The sequence below is a fragment of the Mytilus edulis genome, chromosome 6, assembly GCF_963676685.1.
Source record: "Mytilus edulis chromosome 6, xbMytEdul2.2, whole genome shotgun sequence".
NCBI classification, from domain to species: domain Eukaryota; kingdom Metazoa; phylum Mollusca; class Bivalvia; order Mytilida; family Mytilidae; genus Mytilus; species Mytilus edulis.
In genome coordinates this window covers 81231974-81252468 of record NC_092349.1, presented here as the reverse complement: position 1 = coordinate 81252468, position 20495 = coordinate 81231974, and the positions used below count along the sequence as shown (strand labels likewise).

Here is a 20495-nt window from a genome sequence, read left to right as displayed (position 1 = left end):
CAATATCATAATCTTCAAAGATCTAATTACAGTGTTGAATTGGTAAACTTGTAGAATCAGTTTACATTGTGGTATTGTACTATAGTACATTTGTGTATGCTTGTCTTTAATTTTGCTAATATGCTTGATCTATATGCAATGTTATGCTTCGTTGATAATTTTTCTTTGTGATTAGGATTATAAAACAATGTTGACTGTTGTGCCCCTGTTTTTGACATTTTTGCCTGATATGATTTTTGTTTTGTTCACGTAACGTTGTCAATATAAATGAATGATTGTACAAAATAAACAATTTTGTAAAAGCAGTATACTAGTAATCATAATTCAAGTGTTCCCGCCGCCGTTACTGTTTAGCCATTCCTGTTTAATCTAAAATTAGAAATGAGATAAACATCTTGTGTTTATTAATACACATATTAAATATTATTTATCATCATTTTGTTGATGATTTGAAGATAGGTATGTATTCGTAAATTTTATATAGCACAAAAACACGTCTTCCTCTGAACAATAATTCATTATTTAGGCAAGCCGGTAGTCGGAAAATCCTATTACAAAAATACCGTACCGTCCAAGTTAAATTCAAGAAACGGACGACCATTTGATATTCTGGTTTGGGGGGGGGAGGGGGAGGGGGGACAGGAGGATTTGTTTTTGATCGGTTATTTATTTTTGTAAAATAAGAGGACATATTATTCATTTTCTGCACTATTGAAGCAAGATTTTTCATTTTCATTAAAGCAAAGGACTGATTATTCATTTTCACAACTATATTTATTATATTCGAAAACATACAATTTTTAAATGATTTGTTTATTATAAATAATACTTGTATAGTCAAGTCATTATGTACAATTTAATCAGAATTAATCATCATCTTCTGCAGAAATTAAAACTTTTATATTCCCAACTGCATATACATATATGTATTAAAGTTTGGTTGTAACTAGCCTCTTTTTAAAGTATTGGCAAATACATTTCTCCCAGCGGAGCAAGGTAAAACATTTTTGAAGGGTTTTGGAGCCACTGAAGACCCAAGAAGCTATAAAACAAATGATGCAAAATCATGCTTTCTGGGTGTTTCAAAGACCCTTTCTTAATCTTAAAATGCAAGTTTTGTTTTAATACTTTTTTGACAATATTTGGGTCTCAAAGCAAAATGTATAATTTCAGTGTAAGACTTAAGTTTTCTAGGACAACATCAAAAGACCAATGTGCATGATAAAGCGAAAATGGAATTCACATAGTTAAGCCTGTGGCTGCTGGTTTTTATTTTAAACTCATGATCAAGTTCATAACACAATTACTAGATTACAAACACATGTAGTACTAACAGAATTCAGAAGGACAATTAATGAACAAAAGACAAACAAATAAGAAACATTGATCCAGCAAAATCAGGACTAAGTCTGAGGGAAAACAGAACTTGCTTCTTGCAAGGCACTCGCCGTGAACACAATTTGATATTGGAGACAAGTGTTTGGTTTTGAAATTTCTTACATGAGGCATATGCCTCAATGTAGTTACGGCCCTTTTAAAATAAAAGTGAGGTAAGGTTTCCTGAGACAATATACATCAAGTTAAATGAAACCAATTTTCAGACAATGTCACATTTCAAGTATATTTAAATAAATTTATACTTAATTGGTATAATTTGGAAGTGTTCCCCAATTATTTTTTTTGGAAAAAAGATGATTTGATGAAGAATCTGGTGCCATCTCATACTTTCGATTAGACCTGCTGAGTAATTTATTTTCAATACATACAAAAAAAAATTGAAAATAAATCATCAACAAAGGGTATAACTCTTTCGACTGACTTTCAGATCTATTTGTAGAATAGGTAATGCTGATCATTTTTGCAATTTAAAGTTTGTCAAAACTATTATAGTTTTCGTGTTAATTTTTAGCCAAGGCGTTGTCTATTTATTTTTGATTTATGAGTTTGACTGTCCCTCTGCTATTTTTCGTCCCTCTTTTCTAGATAATAGGCAAACATGAATAAATGGTTAATTTGTTAATTAAGGGCAATAACTCTAATAAGAAGTTGTCGACGAAATCGACAAGTGACAATCTACAAGAACTGCATATAAAAACTAAGACACCATCAATATCTGTTTGTAACTTATCGAAAAACATAACATGTTTAATATGGTGTAATAAAAAATACACACACATTCCCGATAAAATACAAAAGTAACAATCATCGAGTGGCAAAGAAGGGTGAACGAAGTCTGCTTGATAAAAGTCTTTTTGTTATTTAACTTTTTGCATAACGTAAAGTTCCAATCCATCAAAACATATTATTGTAATATTCATAAAAGATGACAAATTTCAACTGTCTGATCATAGTCACGTAGGAAATAAAACCTCCTGCGTAACTGCCAATTTTAAAAATACCGTTAAAATGACAATATTACGTGAAAGGTATACAGTACAAATAAACAAAAGAACACTCAGGACAGAAAAATACACATTACATAAATAACATAATATTGGTACATATCAACATGTAAACCACATAATAAACAATACACACCTTCCATTCATTTACGAAAGTACACCGCAATATAACTATGAACTGTGCGTCACACGAATGTATCGACGCTACGAAAAGTGACGTCACAGGTAAATTCCTAAAAATAGAATGAAAAATTGGGACTAAGTTTGTAATGGTGTTAATATATGTATGTTCTAACCATGTAGGTTTTTCATCTAAATCAAAACTGTGTAAAAACAAATAAATCCTGTGCATATAGTTGATTTAAACTAAAAATCCTATAAATAAACTAGCTGATTAATTATCTTAACTTAACCTTATTCTTTGAAACGATTACTTGTTTAAAATGCTCAGTTCTTGTTCCTTTGTTTGTGTTGGTCTTATTTAGATACAGAAACACTGTTTGTAGATAGGTATCACATTTGTTGTACTTTAATGGTTTTGATCATATATCAGGCTGTTGTAAGTATTCTCGTTTAATTATTTTGCATTTGTCATTTCGGGATATTATTTTTACAGCTTATAATGTAGTTTTTGTTTTTACAATTGTTAAAGAACGAATGGTAAACTATAGTTGTTAACTCATTTGATCTCCTGTGCAGTGTTGTCTCCCTGGCAATCATACAACTGCTTCTTATTTTTACATACAGAATATGGTGGAGGTAAACATATTTGCTAGCGCTCATACTTTTATTAACATGGAACGGTGGTGCAACAGCACACCATAAAAAAACCCGGTAAAATACGGTTGCAAAATGCGGGATTCATCAGTTCAGCACACGGAGAGAAATAACTAACAAACAAAAAAATAAAAGACATACATAACTCATTTAATAGTAAAAGCAAGCACTGAGAGCTAGTTGAAAGCCAAGTAATAAATATATAATGTTTGCCTGACCAAAAATTCAATCAGTGCACATTCAATAGATTTTGTAAAAGATGTACTATTAAACAGTCATATATAACATGAACGAGCATACAACAAAAGTATAAGCATCGACAGGATGTATGATTTTAAGTGCAAAACAGTATATGTATATGTTTGGATATGTTTGAATCTTCAATTAACAATATAAATTTTTAAAGAAGCAATAAAATAACAGCAGTCAAAGATATTAGTATAGTTGTGAATCGATAACCTATTAAGAACGGTTTATTCAAAGGATCGACAAGTTTAAAAGAATCGTACTGGAATCAATATAAAAATCATCTCCGTAAAAACATGGATGTGATAACTTATTTCTAATATTTTCTTCATATGCTGCAAAATTTTCAAATCTAACATTTTTATCTATGCAAGATTTCAGCAAATATTTGAACTTGAGGACAAAACCCCGAAGTTAAATCATTATCTTTGAACATTCTATAATATAAATGCCATTTGGAGGTTCGTTACTTTCTGATTCATAGAACAATGAAATGTGATAGTGCAAATATGAACACGTATTCCTATATAATTCCTATATATCATAAGGATGTTTAGTTTTAGAGAGAGACAAAAATGACAAATTAGGGTTCTAAACCGCTTCTAGGCACAATGTTATCGCCCAAGAGAATGTAGTGGTAACTCTATTTCAAAGCGTCCATACTTATAAAGGCAAGTTTGATTACAATATTATGTCAAAAAAATTACAAAAGAAATAACTGTTAAAGGTTTTGCATCTTGTATTTTTTAGGATAAACATCAATTCATCTATTCAATTTAAAATAAGACTACTCTCTGTTTTCCAAAATGGTAAAATTTGGTATAAAGTGTAAGTAGGGCAGGTATATGGTCGTGACTTCTGCACTGTTTTTGCGTGAAATCTTTTTGTTACCTCTTTTATGTGTTTCCCCCTATGCAACATTCGTGTATAACAAACAATTGTTCTTCACAAAACATTTTGACTGAAGAGGTGCCAAAGTGTACTGTCTTTGTTTATACGGGTAGAGTAAGCATTTATATGTTAATTAATACATCATAGATTGTGCAACAGTACCATGGTTGTATTGTACTACAAACTGTTAGAAATAAAATAAAAAGTCAGCTTTCTCGTTTTCTACTGCAGCATTGATTATGAACATGTTGTTATGTTTCATTTTCAGGAAGAAATTGCTTCTTGTTAATATGGGACAAAGTTGGTCCAGCTCCGATAGAGTGACTTGTTCTAAACGCACAGCTTTAAAGACAGCTTGGCAAATTTGTAAGATACAAAATCAGATGTGTTACTTTCTTCTTCATAATTGTATGTTACATCTACATTATACACAAACCTAATATTCATAACACATGTGCATATATGTCTAGCACACCAAACAAATTCCAAATGGAATTGTTATAATTGTTTTTATTCAAATATCGACATAGGTGCTAATTTCTTTATTCCACACACCTTATGTGTCAAACTCACATTGTTATTAATGTTTCATATTCTTGTCTTAAATATTAAATACAGTGCCAGACTTAACACTGTTTATGACTTTTGAATCGAGGGTTTGATGACTAATGCATGGTATATATCCAATTCGATTTCGTGAATATTTTTTTTTCATGTGCGCATTCTTTTTTCTGTTTATAAATATGTGCAATGGACATTGTTATATTATCTTACATTTTTGAAATTTAAATATGTGTTGTTTTCAGTTTATTATTTATTAGTTCAACTGCTGTATAAGAACTGGCCAGATTTTGTTCAATATGAAGTACAAAATGATGAAAAATCAGTAATCTTTCCTCTATATTACTCATTGATTAAGGTAACACAATACCGAATGGCATATCTCCCGATTTACAAACTTTTTGGCACACGTGTTCTTTGTTACTTCGGAATATGTAATAAAAAATGGGGGTCACCATTTTTGTTTTCTTGGTATTTTCATAGGAAAACGTCAATTTTGGCGACAAATTTACCTAGGTATATAGGGTAAATGCCTTTTTATCGGCTTTTTATCGGCTTAACTTTTTAGATTTTCCAATGGATGGCTATGTTCTTATATACGGAGAAAAACAAAAAACTAACATAATATCCAGAACTGCATACTGAATCCATACATGTATAGAAACTCATAGTTCACCATCCTTGTTTTTGAGATAAATGGCTTCAAAGTTGATAGATACCATTAGAATTGGACCGAAAACGTGTGACGTTATTGAATACAGAATGTAACGTTACGGTATTACTACTCAGATATATTGAAAACAAAATATGTGTCGGGATCTGAATGGTGTTTATTTTTATTTTTATTTCCGCTGTCGGGATTCGTTAATTTCCTAGTAATGAAATACACAATTCTGCTGATATAATTTATTTCGTTCTGCACCTGGAAATTTCACTCACATGAATTAACATTATTAATCTCGATGATTTTCATAACGAGCATTTACTCGAAACTTGCTTGAACTGGTTGGTTCCACGTGAATCATGCATAAATCAGGTACACGTTGAATTCACGTAAATTTTCAAAATAAGATTATTAAAAAATTTAATTAAAATCATGAAAAATACCTTCATATTTTTGTAAAGATCACGTGAAAATAACATGAAAAATTTCACGTGGGATTCATTTGAATTACTGAGTTTTTAACTCCATCATTTAAGACAATGGTGGTGTCGTTGCTACATCCATGCAGAAATAGCGTACTTTAAAAATTTGATTCAGTTAACAGTTTTATAATTGATCGGTTTTTATAGTTTTATAATTGATCGGTTTTTGATGGTTCTTTAACGTTCAGTGGCAAATAGTTCATGCATGTTCGGGACGATACAATACAATTTTGAAAACAGTTGTAAATAAAAGACACATTTGATGCACCAGTCAAAAAAGGTTTAACATTCTGTAAGTTGTGAATATTATGAGTGAAAATAATGATCCTGATAAAATGCACATTCTAAAAAATAAAATAACAAAACTCAAAGAAAAAATTCAAAACTTAAAAGTCCCTTATCAAATGACGAAATCATAAGCTCAAATACATTAAAAGAATGATAGATAAACAGCCGTCATATTCTTGACTTGCTACACACATTGGTTTAGCGTGGTATAAATGTGTGACTTGGCTGCTCAACAAGTCGGACAAACCTTGCAAACTGTATGCAAAATTTCACAGTGTCATTTGTGGAAAATTATTTACGAACAAATCTTGAGATTATATATGCATTTTTTTTTATTAAGTGAAACAAACTGCAAATGCGAAATATAAAAGTTTCAGCTTGAAATTCCACATGTAGGAGATGTAAGCCGGAGTCTGCGTGCCTTTTATATTTTATCAAAACGCCTAATCCAGCAACCTGTCATGAACAAAAAATAAAGAAAATCCAGACGACATGGGGACTTTTAATATGAGTAGTAACACCAGGTACATAATTTAAACCTGAAGCAAAAAGACTGTAAACCCTATATACACCAAGTGCGGGATTGACGGTAAAACGGACGCGGAGAAAAAAAGCATTCTATAATAATTCCGAGTAAATTTTCTCCAGAAGAACAAAGGTTTTAGGACTTAAACACGTATGTACTAGGAGACTGAAATGTTACTGTGATAATTATACTTTCCAATTAAGGGGGCCAACGTTTACTAAATTTACAAATTAGAAATAAAAATGTCTCGCTACATTGAAGACCTATTAGTGACCTTCTGCTGTTGTTTTTTCTATGGTCGGGTTGTTGTCTCTTTGACACATTCCCCGTTTCCATTCTCAATTTTATCGTCCAATTACCATTAGTCAAAATTTGCTTGATGTCGTTAAATGTCCAGATGTTGCTATCTCATAAATTGCAAATCCCTTGTCTCTATTTATAATTCTTTGTACAAATGACAAGTTCCATATATCTTTTTGTTTTATTTGTACTTGTACTTTTACAAATAAAGTTTCATGTTACCCCACTTCCATACTTAGCAAGCGGAAACGTAGATATTTCTTTTTGCGTAAATATTCGTAAACTTTGTCGATTTCTTTGAAAAAAATAGAGGCAATGGTTTAAATTTTAACAACAGAAGTTTCAAGTGACGGGTGTAAATTGTAGGATTGATTGTTGGTTGCTTAAACGTCCAGTGGCAAATATGTCATGCATGTTCAGGACGAGAACAAGTAAACATTAATACAATAATAGATAGGTTTTGTAAAAGAGGCGATCCGGGAAGATGGTTGAGAAAAATTGGACTGACACTGGAAAATGAGGGTATATCATGTGAGCAATATGCCACCCATGACCTAAAAAGGCAACTATGTTAATTATCTATAATCATTTTGTCTCCGAACTTGTACATGTACATCATTTCCAACTCAAATCACACAAAAATATTTATAGATGCAAGTGGATACTTGGGACTGGCTTTAATCAGACTCTAACGGGACCTGGTTTTATTTTTTTTAAATTTTTGCAGAATCAAGTTCCCATGTATTTCTCAGCCTACGGTAACTTTCTCAGGCCTCATTCTGATGTTGCTGTCTGTCCTGTGTAGACTTGGTCTATGATATTACTAAGCTAGCACTTTATTTTTAAAAATGTTTCCGAAACTATATCAGATTTACTCTGTACAGCCAATGAGAATGTTTACACTTGGAACACAGGGAAATGTTATTCGGCAAAATAACCAAGTTAAATCACTTTTCTACATTCGATACAAACAAAATATTCTCTGTATGAGTTTTAAAGTCTGCTTGTATTGTGCTTTTTTGCCTTATTCTATCCGTATTCTCATCCAGTTAAATTTCCTTTTTCCATTTTGCCCGAGCGGTGTTTTTGACGACCATTTTAACACCAATTAATAGTTGTACAATTCCCCGTTTTTTTTACACATCATCCTAAGTTTCTATAGACAAGATTTCTATTTTCAAAACAAAATTTCATTGGGATACGGCGTGCATCATGAAAAAGTTTCTTATTGCAAAAATAAACTAAGAGTAAAATAAAGTGATAAAACTCGGTCTATTTTGCATAAGAACATATATAGATAAATCGTGCAGATGCTAAAATATTAAAGAAACAGAATATGAATTAAAAGTAAAAGTAAAGTAATACATTTTTAAAGGTTAACAATGAGCAGAAGAATTGCCGGAAAACGATAAAACAATCTATGTCGAAAAGTTAACCGTTACGTATTGCATCAAAACTCTCGGCACTCTGCATCTAGAAAAAGTAACCGTTAAAAATGTCACATATATAGTTATGATTATCAAAAATAGTTTTTCTTTATTATGTAATCACTTTGTGATTGCAGAACCTGCTGCATTGGCTTGTATGTGTGAACGTTATTCGATAACGTCAGGAACGATAACTCGTGGCGTAACGTCATTCGGTATCGTGTTACCTTAAAGACAAAATGTCTTCTCTTTGTTTTGGCAGATGTTTAAACTGAGTAATTATGACCTAGGCACAAAGACTGTATACTATGATTTCTAAAACTTCTAGTTTCATTTGATTTAACGCTAATGCTCTCGGTTACTTTATCTGTTTAATGTACCAATACTTACCCAGCAGACACTCAACGTTAATTCAACGTTGAAACAAGGTTGTTTCTCAACGTTGAAACAATGTCAAATTTATGTTTGATTTTGAAAATTTGAATTAACGTTGTCATTTCAACGTTGAAGTTTCAACATCCATTCAACGTTGATTCAAGGTTGAATAGTAGTTGAAAGTATAATAATGAAATTTATTATAAAGCTACAAACACCACATTTTTTACCTGCTTTCCAAAGGAGTAGGTCCGGTAAGGGCCGATTTCGGCCTCAAATTTCAAATTCATCTAACGAAAGATTTTGGACACTTTTTAAACACTTAAGTGTCTATTTCAATTGATTCAATCATTTTTTGGGAAAGATTTTAACTGATTTAGTCATTAAAAACACTCCAATTCAAGCTTGAATATGAAAAATCCATCAAATATGCCAAAAAACGTCACTTTTCAGATGGTTTTTGTCAAAAATGAAAGTGGCCGCATCCGTGTTCATCCTCAACCTTTATATATGTTATGTATTATCACCAAATACAACTTACATTTCAATATTATGAATGAACACGAATGCGGCCACTTTCATTTAAGACGGAAACCGTCTAAAATTTAACTAAAATGCTAAAATTGTGAAGATTTCAGTAATTTAGCATGATTTAATGATGCTAGTACCCGATATATGTACATTGTATTGTCAAAAACCGCCCATATTTATGTAGCAGAAGCATTCTTCTTTCCAGTAAATATCTAAAAGATTACATTTTCACAATTTAGTAAAACTGCTATATTTTGAGGCCAAAAAGGGGTCTTACTGAACCTACTCCTTTTTGCTGTTGTTAGATGGTAAACAGGCAGTGTGAGTGTACATGTTTTTTTTTTTAATGTTTTTTCCCTCTCACCAATACATATATGAACAAAATAAATAAGTTAAATGGAAGACATCTAAATAAATACATCAACTGTTACTTTAAACAACATTTGGTGCTTGTACAAAGTCAAAAATCTAGACCATAAATGTCATATCTTTCAATTATGTTGGCAGAAGGAACAGCTGAAATGATTGTGTGTGTCCACTTGTATTTAACGATAACTATAGACATAATTATCTATTTAATTTATAAGTGGACACCTATCATTTTTGATATATTCTAACTTGTAGTTTTTTTTGTTGTGAATTTGCAGTTTGCATAAAAACTAAGACATGCACTTTATTCCCTGACACCACAGAAAGGAAAGAAGATGTTGAATAGTTCTAAACAATTCTCAAAGTTCAAAGTAGTTTTTATTAAACGACAACCAATGTTAAACCCTTCTTGAAAGTAATATATATATCTAGGATGAGTGAAGACATTATTAGATCCAACGTGTGTTCAGGATGATCGCAATATTTACGAAAATAAGAAGATGCTGCATGACTGCTAACCAGACAACTATCAACAAACAATAAAGGTCCTTGATTATATATATACATATATGTTATATAAATGTATATACATGTATTACCCTCATAAACCATTACATTAATACTTATTTACTCAGGAACAATAATATCAAAAATAGTAATACAATGATATTTCTTTTGATACACGATTTATTTTATAAATTCATTTGTTATATTCGTCTCTTTTTGTCCTTATTGCATGTCATCATTCTTCCACCACCTCGGGATTTTTAGCGGTAAATTTTAAGCAGGAGAGGTCTTTATCAGATATGTATTTCCAAGTGACATCTTTTTACTCTTGCAGTATATTTAAACTGTGGAAAAAAATCAGATTATATATATATATAATAAATATAAATTGTATGTCCTGAAAAGATATTTTAAATTTGAGCCACTTTCAATTTGTTTCTCGAAGCATTGAAAATAAATAAAACCATAATAACGAAGCAAATATTGTAATAAGATAATCATTAATAAAAATATATACATTAATGTTTACTATTAGTAGTTTTTTGTTAATGAAGAAGCTTCAATCTGAGTTTTGTAAGACTGCGGGTTTCACTATGTTATTGATAACAATGAAAACACTTTAGGAAAAGTAATGGAAGCAAGTTAACTCGTACCAACGGAAACTCGTACCATGTTAACTCGTACCAACTTAAAGTTGTACCACTGGGAAGTCGTACCATTAAAAATATTTAAAAAAATAAGAATGTTTTGTGGTGTTTTTTCTTTCTAAAATTAATAAAAAAAAGTTGAATACTGTAATTTTATACTGGATTTTAATAAAAACTTGGACAAAAATACGTCTTTTTTTTAATAAAACCTACCTTTGATGATTTTAAAGACTGGATGTCCCAAAACTGAATTTTAATTTTGCTCCACTTGATGCCTTTTAGCCATTGATCTGTTTGACAAGCTTCTGTAAAATAAATAATACATGTTCATGATATCAGATAATGGACTGCTATAACATTCAAAAACAGGTTACGTACACATTAATGTAAACATGCATTTCTCATATTACATAGAGTTGGAGATCACCTGAAGATCAGTAAAGGCTCAGACTGACTTGTTTTTGTAAAAATAAAACAATAAAAGTATCAATTTTCCATGATCGTTCAAATTCAATACTTTGTTGTGCAGTTGAAATTCATTGTTTAATATGATCGTCAAAAAGTATGTGGTTTACCAAGCCTTAAAGTTAAACTAAAAGAATCGCATATATATAGTATAAAGTAAACTTGTTCGCATGATGTTGGGAAATTTACCTGAGCAAAATAATGTAAACAATTGCTTATCCCCCCTTTTTCTTATATGAATCTGTAAGCATAATAATTGTAACAATCTTTACCTAAACTTTAAAATGAAACTAAATATGCTTTCCACATTAAATGCTCTTAGAAATAGTATAATTGGAGGAAATTATATATATGATGGCCCTTCCATGTGTTCTGATCTGTTTTCTGGAATACAAGGTTGACGTTATAATTTTCTCTAATTGTGCAATATGATACCAATTCAGAGTTTCTAAACACAATATCATAAATATAACAAACCGTGATAGCCACCTGCAAACATCTACATACCATAAATATACGTGATAAACGGGAAGTTTCTCTTTCGACTTCGTCCTTTGTTGTTCTTTTTCAAATACAGGAAAGGTGCGTGTTTGAATAATGCGCATGGGCAATCTAACTTCCTGTTCAAATCCCGCGAAAATATGAATGAAAGAAATCGAGATCATTGTTGATAATCAACTATTTTAAATTTCTTTACATGTTATCTTTATGTTCAAATTAAAGTTATGTGAAATGAAATTAATAAATTATATTTCTTATTCCCTAAAAATTTAGTATCAAACGACTTACCTCCCCCCTTTTTCTCATACCGTCACGGTGACGCAAAACTCAAGTTGAAATAGTGAACAATAGTTAGTACTATACTGTTTTGTGAAACCCAAAACTCTTTTTCATTCTCTTCTTTATAAATATATACTTCTACAGTTATGCATATATTGCCTTCTGATAATGATTTTTTTTATATAGGCCTACTATGAGTAAATAAGTTAACGTTGATTCAATGTTGAATCAACGTTCCAATTACAACGTTGAAATGATCAACGTTAATTCAACGTTGAATGTAGGTTTATTCCTCAACGTTGAAAATATAACGTTGTTTCAACGTTGAATATACGTTGATCACATTTCAACCTCATTTCAACGTTTATTAAACGTTGAGTGCCTGCTGGGTAATAGTCATACAAAAAACTAGCATGTGCAAAACGCATAGCTATTATAAAAAAAAAGATGTGGTATGACTGCCAATGAGACAATTCTTCACGAAAGACCAAATGACACAGAAATTAACGGCTATAGGTCACCGTATGGCCTTCGACAATGAACAAAGCCCATACCGCATTGTCAGCTTTAAAAGGCCCCGAAAACACAAATGTAACAATTCAAACGAGAAAACGAACGGCTTAAATAATGTACAGAAAAAACCAAACATGTTACACAGCATCAAACGACAACCAATGAATTACAGGCTCCTGACTTGGGATAGGCACATACATACAGAATGTGTCGGGTTTAAACATGTAACCAGGATCCCAACCCTCCCCTAAACTGGGACAATGGTGTATCAGTGCAACATAAAAACGAAATATAAAAATCATTTGAAATTTGAATAAGTTATCTTCACATTATCAATCAATATTTGCTTTCTTTGTCTTTTAAAATGTTGCGGTATTATACAAGTTAACGCTCAACTCTTCCCCAAAAAAAAATGAACAGTTGGCTTAAAGCATAGTACAAGATCTAACTGTTCAAACTCAGTTGGAAATGGCTTGACTTATCAGTTCGTCAGGTTATCATTTCTATACGATTTCTGACAATATTTAATTTCCTTTGTATTAACTTTCATACCAATTACTAAAAAGGAACAGAAGGAAGAAACAAAACGACTTGGAATTTTGTTTCAATAATAAGTCGATTTTGCCGTATTTTTCAAATAACCCCTAATCATGTTTTAAAATATTAGGAATTCAACGTGTAAATAAATCATGGCTAGTGTCTTAAACAATTTTTTTATATAGGATTTATAAACTTTAACATTTACCATGAATCTTTCTGCTTTCTTACAGCAGGCAGCAATAATGTCGATAAGACAATTACTATGAAAGTAAGGCCTGAAACGATACACTTTCTGACTAGAGATGATCGATGGACAAAACATACTGATCTAACAGCATTAACAATCGCTTGTTTGTAAGTACTAATTGGATATACCGTCATACGTTGGATGTTATAGTCGAGCGTTTTGATTGGTCAGGTTTTATGTACTCCCCTTATTTAATTCACCTTGAAGCTTTGTATTTTTTTTAAACATACTTAACTGATGATATCAAATGAAGGCACCAGTAGTTAGCCGATAAACCTAACATACTTAACTGATGATATCAAATGAAGGCACCAGTAGTTAGCCGATAAACCTAACATACTTAACTGATGATATCAAATGAAGGCACCAGTAGTTAGCCGATAAACCTAACATACTTAACTGATGATATCAAAAGAAGGCACCAGTAGTTTGCTAATAAAACTTATGAAAGAATACAAATCATGGTAATAAACCAGGAGCGAGATTGTTTTACACTAGTCATTGTGGGACTCTTTATATGTTGCTGTTCGATGTTAGCCAAGCCTCTGTGTTGAAGTCTCTTCTTTGACCTATAACTGTTTACCTTTTAAACATTGTAAATTGGATGGGCAGATGTGTCTTTGGCACTCATATCACAAATCACATTTTCTTATTCAAAGAGACCTTTGTCGACAGGATAATAATCTCTTTCTATGCATGAATCAGCAGCCATGCACATCCCCACTCACCAAAAATGCCACCACAGAAAATAGAACACAATCGGTAACATGATATATTAGACGACTATAGTAGCATCTAAACAAGGAAAACTGCAATATTATGTCGCTAGGTTTGAGACACATATATATCGTATCAGTCAACGAATTCGTGATAATAATGGATTTTTTTTTAATGCAGAGTCGATTTCAGTCTACCTTACTCCATATTCCTTTGGCCCAAATTTTATTTAAGAAGCCATGCTAATGAGGTCCATATATATAGTTACATGCCCGAGTGTAATGTATTAATTGAGTTATGTAAACGCCATACGATGCTGTAAAGCATATGTTGTTTTGCTTTGAAAAGGGAAGTTAATAATTTCAAAGTTGAAATCACCTCGTTTATTAGCAAACTCACAATTTTGACAAAGTAGTTTCATTTTGTCATGTAAAGATTTATCTCATTACTGAATATGAATTATGACACTGTAACTATTTTGAAGTATGCATAGGTTCAATCATACACATATTGAATAAAATATGAAACATTTAACCTTAAAATTAGGTGCTGCTGAAGTTTTATCATCTCCTTTAATAGATGGAGCATAATCAATATAATTCCAACTTCGAATTCAGTAATGAATGTACAAGACTCGAAATTGCAAAGCAGAACGCAATGTAAGATGGACAAAAGTACACAATAAAAGGATTGGTAAAACAATCTAACAAACTCAATTTAATATTTGTTGAGTGAAGAGAATAGGGTTTTAGTTTGCATTTACGTCATATATATGTGTATGTTATCAGTATCTTCCATTGATTTGATTTGAAAAGTTAATAAAATGGTGAAATATAATTTCCTTTTTGTATATTCATGGCAACAATCTGCATTTATTTACAATAACATATTGCAAAATGGGGCGTGAAAATGTCACATATTCCCCCCAAATTTGGTGTAAAATAGAACTTCAATGCCTTTGAGTGATACGTTTTCTGAAACTGTTGTCATTAATCTACCACATGATCAAATAAAACATGTAAAACATGGGTGTTTTTCGCCTTTTTTTTCCGTCAAATTTCAACTTAAAGTTCGTGCGAATAAAAGTTGGAAAAAACATTACAATAATTGCCGGACAAATGTTTTGTATGGATATGCAAATACGGACTCTTATACAGAAAACATCCCATAATACATAAATTACACAATCTTGATGTTCCTTTAAACCCACTATGAAGGCTATTTTGATTTTAACTATCCACAAATGAATTTTATTGCACACTAGCACTTTTATTTGAAAAATCCACAGGGGCCGAAGCTACACATCTAACTGTGGTGTGCTTCCTAATACTTTAGAAATTGTTTAGTCGAACGGTTCAAAAAACGGCTATACATCATTCTTTTTGAAGATGTTTTAGGTTCAGGTATTTAATAAAAAGACGAGAGATTTTTATCGTGCTTAATTATGTGAAACAAAGGAGAGATCAGGAAATACATGTTGGAAAGGGAATAAAAACATGATGTAAATCCTAAATAGTTTGTTGAATCTTTAGCAATTACAGTTTACCTCTAATTGAACTGACATTTCAGGAAGAATGATGTTAAACTTGTTAAAAAATTGATAAAGAAAGGTGCAGATGTTAATTAAGTTGCCAGAGGAGATAAACATATAAATTATGAAAACAGCGCGCCACCCATATTCTATGCTGCGAACAACTGTAACGTCGACATTGTAAAACTTCTCATAGATGCAGGTAAGTGGTATATAATCGGAGTTTAGTGTTTGATTTTCGACCTAGGAGTTTAGATATCCTCTTTGTAGCCCCCGCCTTTTTGTTTAAGTAAAAGTTACAAAGGCATTCATTTTATTTCATATTTACTGGAGATAAATAATTAAAATGTCTTCTTTGGAAAGAGTTGTTTCACACTCTGTGCGTAGTTTTGAATTCTAGATTTTTCTATATTCCTAAGTTTGCAAATACCTATCATTTGAGTGGTAGTTATTCCAATTGCAATGTACAGTTTTCAATTTACACAAATATGCATGGCTATTATAAAAGATTGTTATAGATAGGTATCTTGATCGTGATGTTTTATGCGAACTATGCTTATCTTTGAAATATTTCCAACACCACATAAAATTGCAATAAGAATGTAGAGAAACTGACGATTCAATATAACAAAATGTAATACTATATGTACACCGACTTAGATGTTGACTAATACATGTAATAGCCACCGAAAGTAAAATCATTAGTGGTCTCCTAGACTTTACTGAATTTTGAGATAGGTAAAACAAATAAAATATCCTGGTTATTTTCAAAGCTTATGAATGTGTTTAAGTGTACTTTGCACTTTCAACGTAACTTTAAGTTTTACACAAGATGGCGTCCAGTAACTGTACTTGTGGTTTTTAAATTGGGATTTTATATTAGAGTTGAATTTTTTTTTAAATTAGGCAAGACCAGCATAGTTGGTAAGGTATTTGGTATAGAATAGCATATAACATATATGACATAAAAATACTGTACCCAAGTACCTGTAGAAAATATTCAGCAAATCGAATGACAGTCGTACAGAAATTGCAGAGAAAAATATATGGGAAAAAGTAAAATCACAAAAATACCGAGCTCCGAGAATATTCAAAACGGAAAGTCCCTAATCAAATGACAAAATCAAAAGCTCAAACACATCAAACTAATGGATAACAACTGTCATATTCCCGACTTGGGAACGACTGTAAAATATATTAGCCTACATTTCAACAGATTATGCTATCTATATTTTCAACCAGCAAAACATGTTTGCCTTAATAATAAATAATGGTCTTATTTGACGTTGAAGTATTATAATCGGAATTCCATATTTTTTATACATAAACCATGTTATGGTATCTACCTCTTTGGTACATCCGATGGTCACAAGTCTTTGCCTAATTATCTCTATATGCAACTACAATAAAACGGCTATATTTTCTACATTACTTAATTTGATCTCGCTGTTCTTATTCTGCCAAATACTCTTCCAACATATGGGGACATTTACAAAGTCATACATTAAAATCATATGTAGTATACAATTTTGAAGGAGTGGACATTAACAAATTCCAGGGAATTCCACAAGATATCAATTTACAGAAACCACCTGACGCACATGCAATCATTTATCCAACATGTCCGAGTAGATGGCAGGATTTTGGATTTAGAAGACGACTTTCCTGTGGTCCACATATGCTTTTAAAAGTACTCGAGCATTATTTAAACGCTGGCGTTAAACTTAACACTACATCTTGGGGACCATGTCTCTTTTTAGGGTAACTTTTTTTCTGGAATACGCTTTTTTTAGTACGTAGTTCTGTCGAGTTTTTCAAATTAACATATAATAAAAGTAAGTTCGTTTTGGTATTGAGATGTTTGGCTTAAATTTTATTCATTTAATCAAGGTTATAAGCCTGGTACCTTTGATAACTAATTATAGAATTGGGAATGTACTACGGAGAGAGGAGAAAATTATACACGGACGATTTGAATCCGGAATTGAATATACTAACAGTTTTTGTATTTAAGTCCCGATCGCACTGGAGTATACAATGCGACTTGTTGTTATCAAATAGTTTGTTTCTATGTATGTTGGCGTTTGTTTTTGTTGCACTTCAGTGTTAATGTTGTTCCATTGTTTTCCTCTAAGAGTTGTTATGTTTCCGTCGATTTTAGTTTGTTACTCGGATTTGTGTTCTCTCAATCGATTTATGACTTTTGAAAAGCGGTGTACTATTATTGCCTTCATTTAGCCTAACCCTCCGCTTAAATGGCAATATTAAAAGATATCGCTGAAATTGACAACACTACGTGACAGTACAAACAAACGCAATAACCGTGAATAAATTAATAAAATGTAAGAAAAACATGTAAATACCAATACGAAAAAATCACGCCCATCTTTGAAGAGAGAAAGAAGCCTTATTTGGTATATACAAATAAATCAGAGGTAACAATCAAAACATAGTTTGCCTATATGCAAAGAAATATACTTGAGACATAAAACATATTTGCACCTAGAACAAGTTGCAGAACAAAGAATTAAATAAGTTAGAAGCGTAATTTGGTTTATTTCTTACACGGATTTCCACTTATTGTAAGCTTATACAATAAGTGTCAAATCAAGGTCAGAAAACGAAGCGAAAACACAGGATCTGTATTATAATCATATTAGTAATTTCCGTCTCTTTATTTCAATTATAAAAAAATAAAACAACTCGCTATAGATGAGTCCGCAACGCTTTTCTGAATTTATCTTCATTAGGAACGCTCAATGCCGAATATTTGAAAGCAAAATCTGTAAAAGAACCATCTGAGATCATCTTTGTCTGAGGGAGTAGAGCCGTAGTTTCTAAATAATTTCAAAATTATATCTTTCTTTTATATATTTCAGGAGAGGCAAGGTTTATGAAGCAAATCAGCCAACTACCTTAGAAATATGCGAACCGTGGTTTATTTGTACTACAGCAATAATGTTACTACAACATGGAGTTGATCCGAACATGTACAAATTTAGAGATGTTTTATGTCAACAAGGGCTACACTGCCCTTCCGATCGACCAGTGAACTACTGTATTGAAAAAAAGACATTTTTTGCAACATTTTTAGCTGCTGGATATAATCTTACCGTATCTGATATGAATCGCTATGAAAATGATCACTATAAAAGTGAAACTGACTATCAAATAGTGAACGACTTTGGAAGAACGCAAAGGTTAAAGCACCTTGCTCGAACACAAATTCGGAAACATATCAGATCCGTAAATGAAGATACATCTGTATTTCCGATTATCGACAAGTTAACACTTCCAACGATTCTTAAAGATTTTTTAAAATTATATGACGTCAGTCCTGTCGATTTGTCGTCCATTGTTTGCTATGAACACAGACGATGATTACTGTATAATAAATGTATATAAAAGTATCATTTCCTGAAATCTCTGCAGAACCTTATCTTTAATCAATGTTATTTTTACTTGTCATAAAAGAATATATATGATCTAAAGAACGTTCACAAAACACGACGAATAATTTTCTGAAACGCGGAATCACGATAATTAAAGATTGAACGAAAATTACCTTTTTGTATATATTAACAAATTGTGAACATGTTTTAAGCGTGTTAACCTCATCTACCTTACATTGTACAATCAATCTTTCATCATTTAAATATCAAATTTGCATCCAAACTATAAAGAGTGCATGTTTCAGATTTTTTACAGTAAAACGAATACTAGTTCATATTAACCTGTAAGATCATTGTGGGCTCATATGGAAGGATCCTATCCCTTTTTATCCAATTGTTTTATTTTTATTTGTACATGTTTACAAAAATTAAAGTATAAAATCTTTAAATTATTTATTTACACCAAATCTGGGTTGTACTATATTTTAAACGCAGATAATTTACAAAGTTTGTCATGGGCTACACATTTATTTTCCTTTTGCAATTCTTTATTTTTCGTTGAACCTGGCATTTTTAATGTAATGTTGATTGCTATAGTATGATTTCCCCGACTGTATATTTTAACATATTTTACCATATTACACAAAGGGAAAAACGTTTCACCAAAGGGTGCGATATGTGAAAAAGGAACTGCTTACTCCTCCACACAAGAATAAACCACAGGTATTAAACTGGTTTTTATTGTTCTATCTTTACTTTGTGTGTATTGTGTTGTGAACCATCGTTTCCGCAATATCATTTATTTAGTCTTTATTGAAGATATTGACTAGATATTTGTTAAATAGTTTAAAACATGACTTGTTATAGATCAAGTTAGCATTTTGTTCCAGTACAATGAATTTGTAACCGGTAGGGGCTATGTTTTGCAAGGCAATACTCACATAATGCTTGTTTTATAAGATGTCTTTTACAATATCAAATACTAAAAATAAGACCGACAGTATTTAACCGATGTTCAAATCTCATTCATTGAACTAAGACGAGATAAATCAAGTTAACAAACAAACATACAAACTCCAAAAGGACGGCGACAGGATGCGATGGTAGGGATAATCAAGGTAACAAACAAACATACAAACTCCAAAAGGACGGCGACAGGATGCGATGGTAGGGATAATCAAGGTAACAAACAAACGTACAAACTCCAAAAGGACGGCGACAGGATGCGATGGTAGGGATAATCAAGGTAACAAACAAACGTACAAACTCCAAAAGGACGGCGACAGGATGCGATGGTAGGGATAATCAAGGTAACAA

At 31.6% G+C, this 20495-nt stretch overlaps 1 long non-coding RNA gene across 2 annotated transcripts; it reads left to right on the top strand.

Moving 5' to 3' along the window:
• Window positions 1-1788: 1788 nt before the first annotated feature.
• Window positions 1789-19619, top strand: LOC139526838 (uncharacterized). Of its 2 annotated transcripts, XR_011665196.1 has the most exons (6): window positions 1789-5235; window positions 8799-8957; window positions 12635-13645; window positions 15825-15988; window positions 17322-17547; window positions 18666-19619. It is a non-coding gene; the product is annotated as an uncharacterized lncRNA (long non-coding RNA). The 2 variants fall into 2 exon arrangements; XR_011665195.1 differs by lacking the exon at window positions 8799-8957 and having other exon boundaries at window positions 4583-4682; window positions 13522-13645.
• Window positions 19620-20495: the final 876 nt, after the last annotated feature.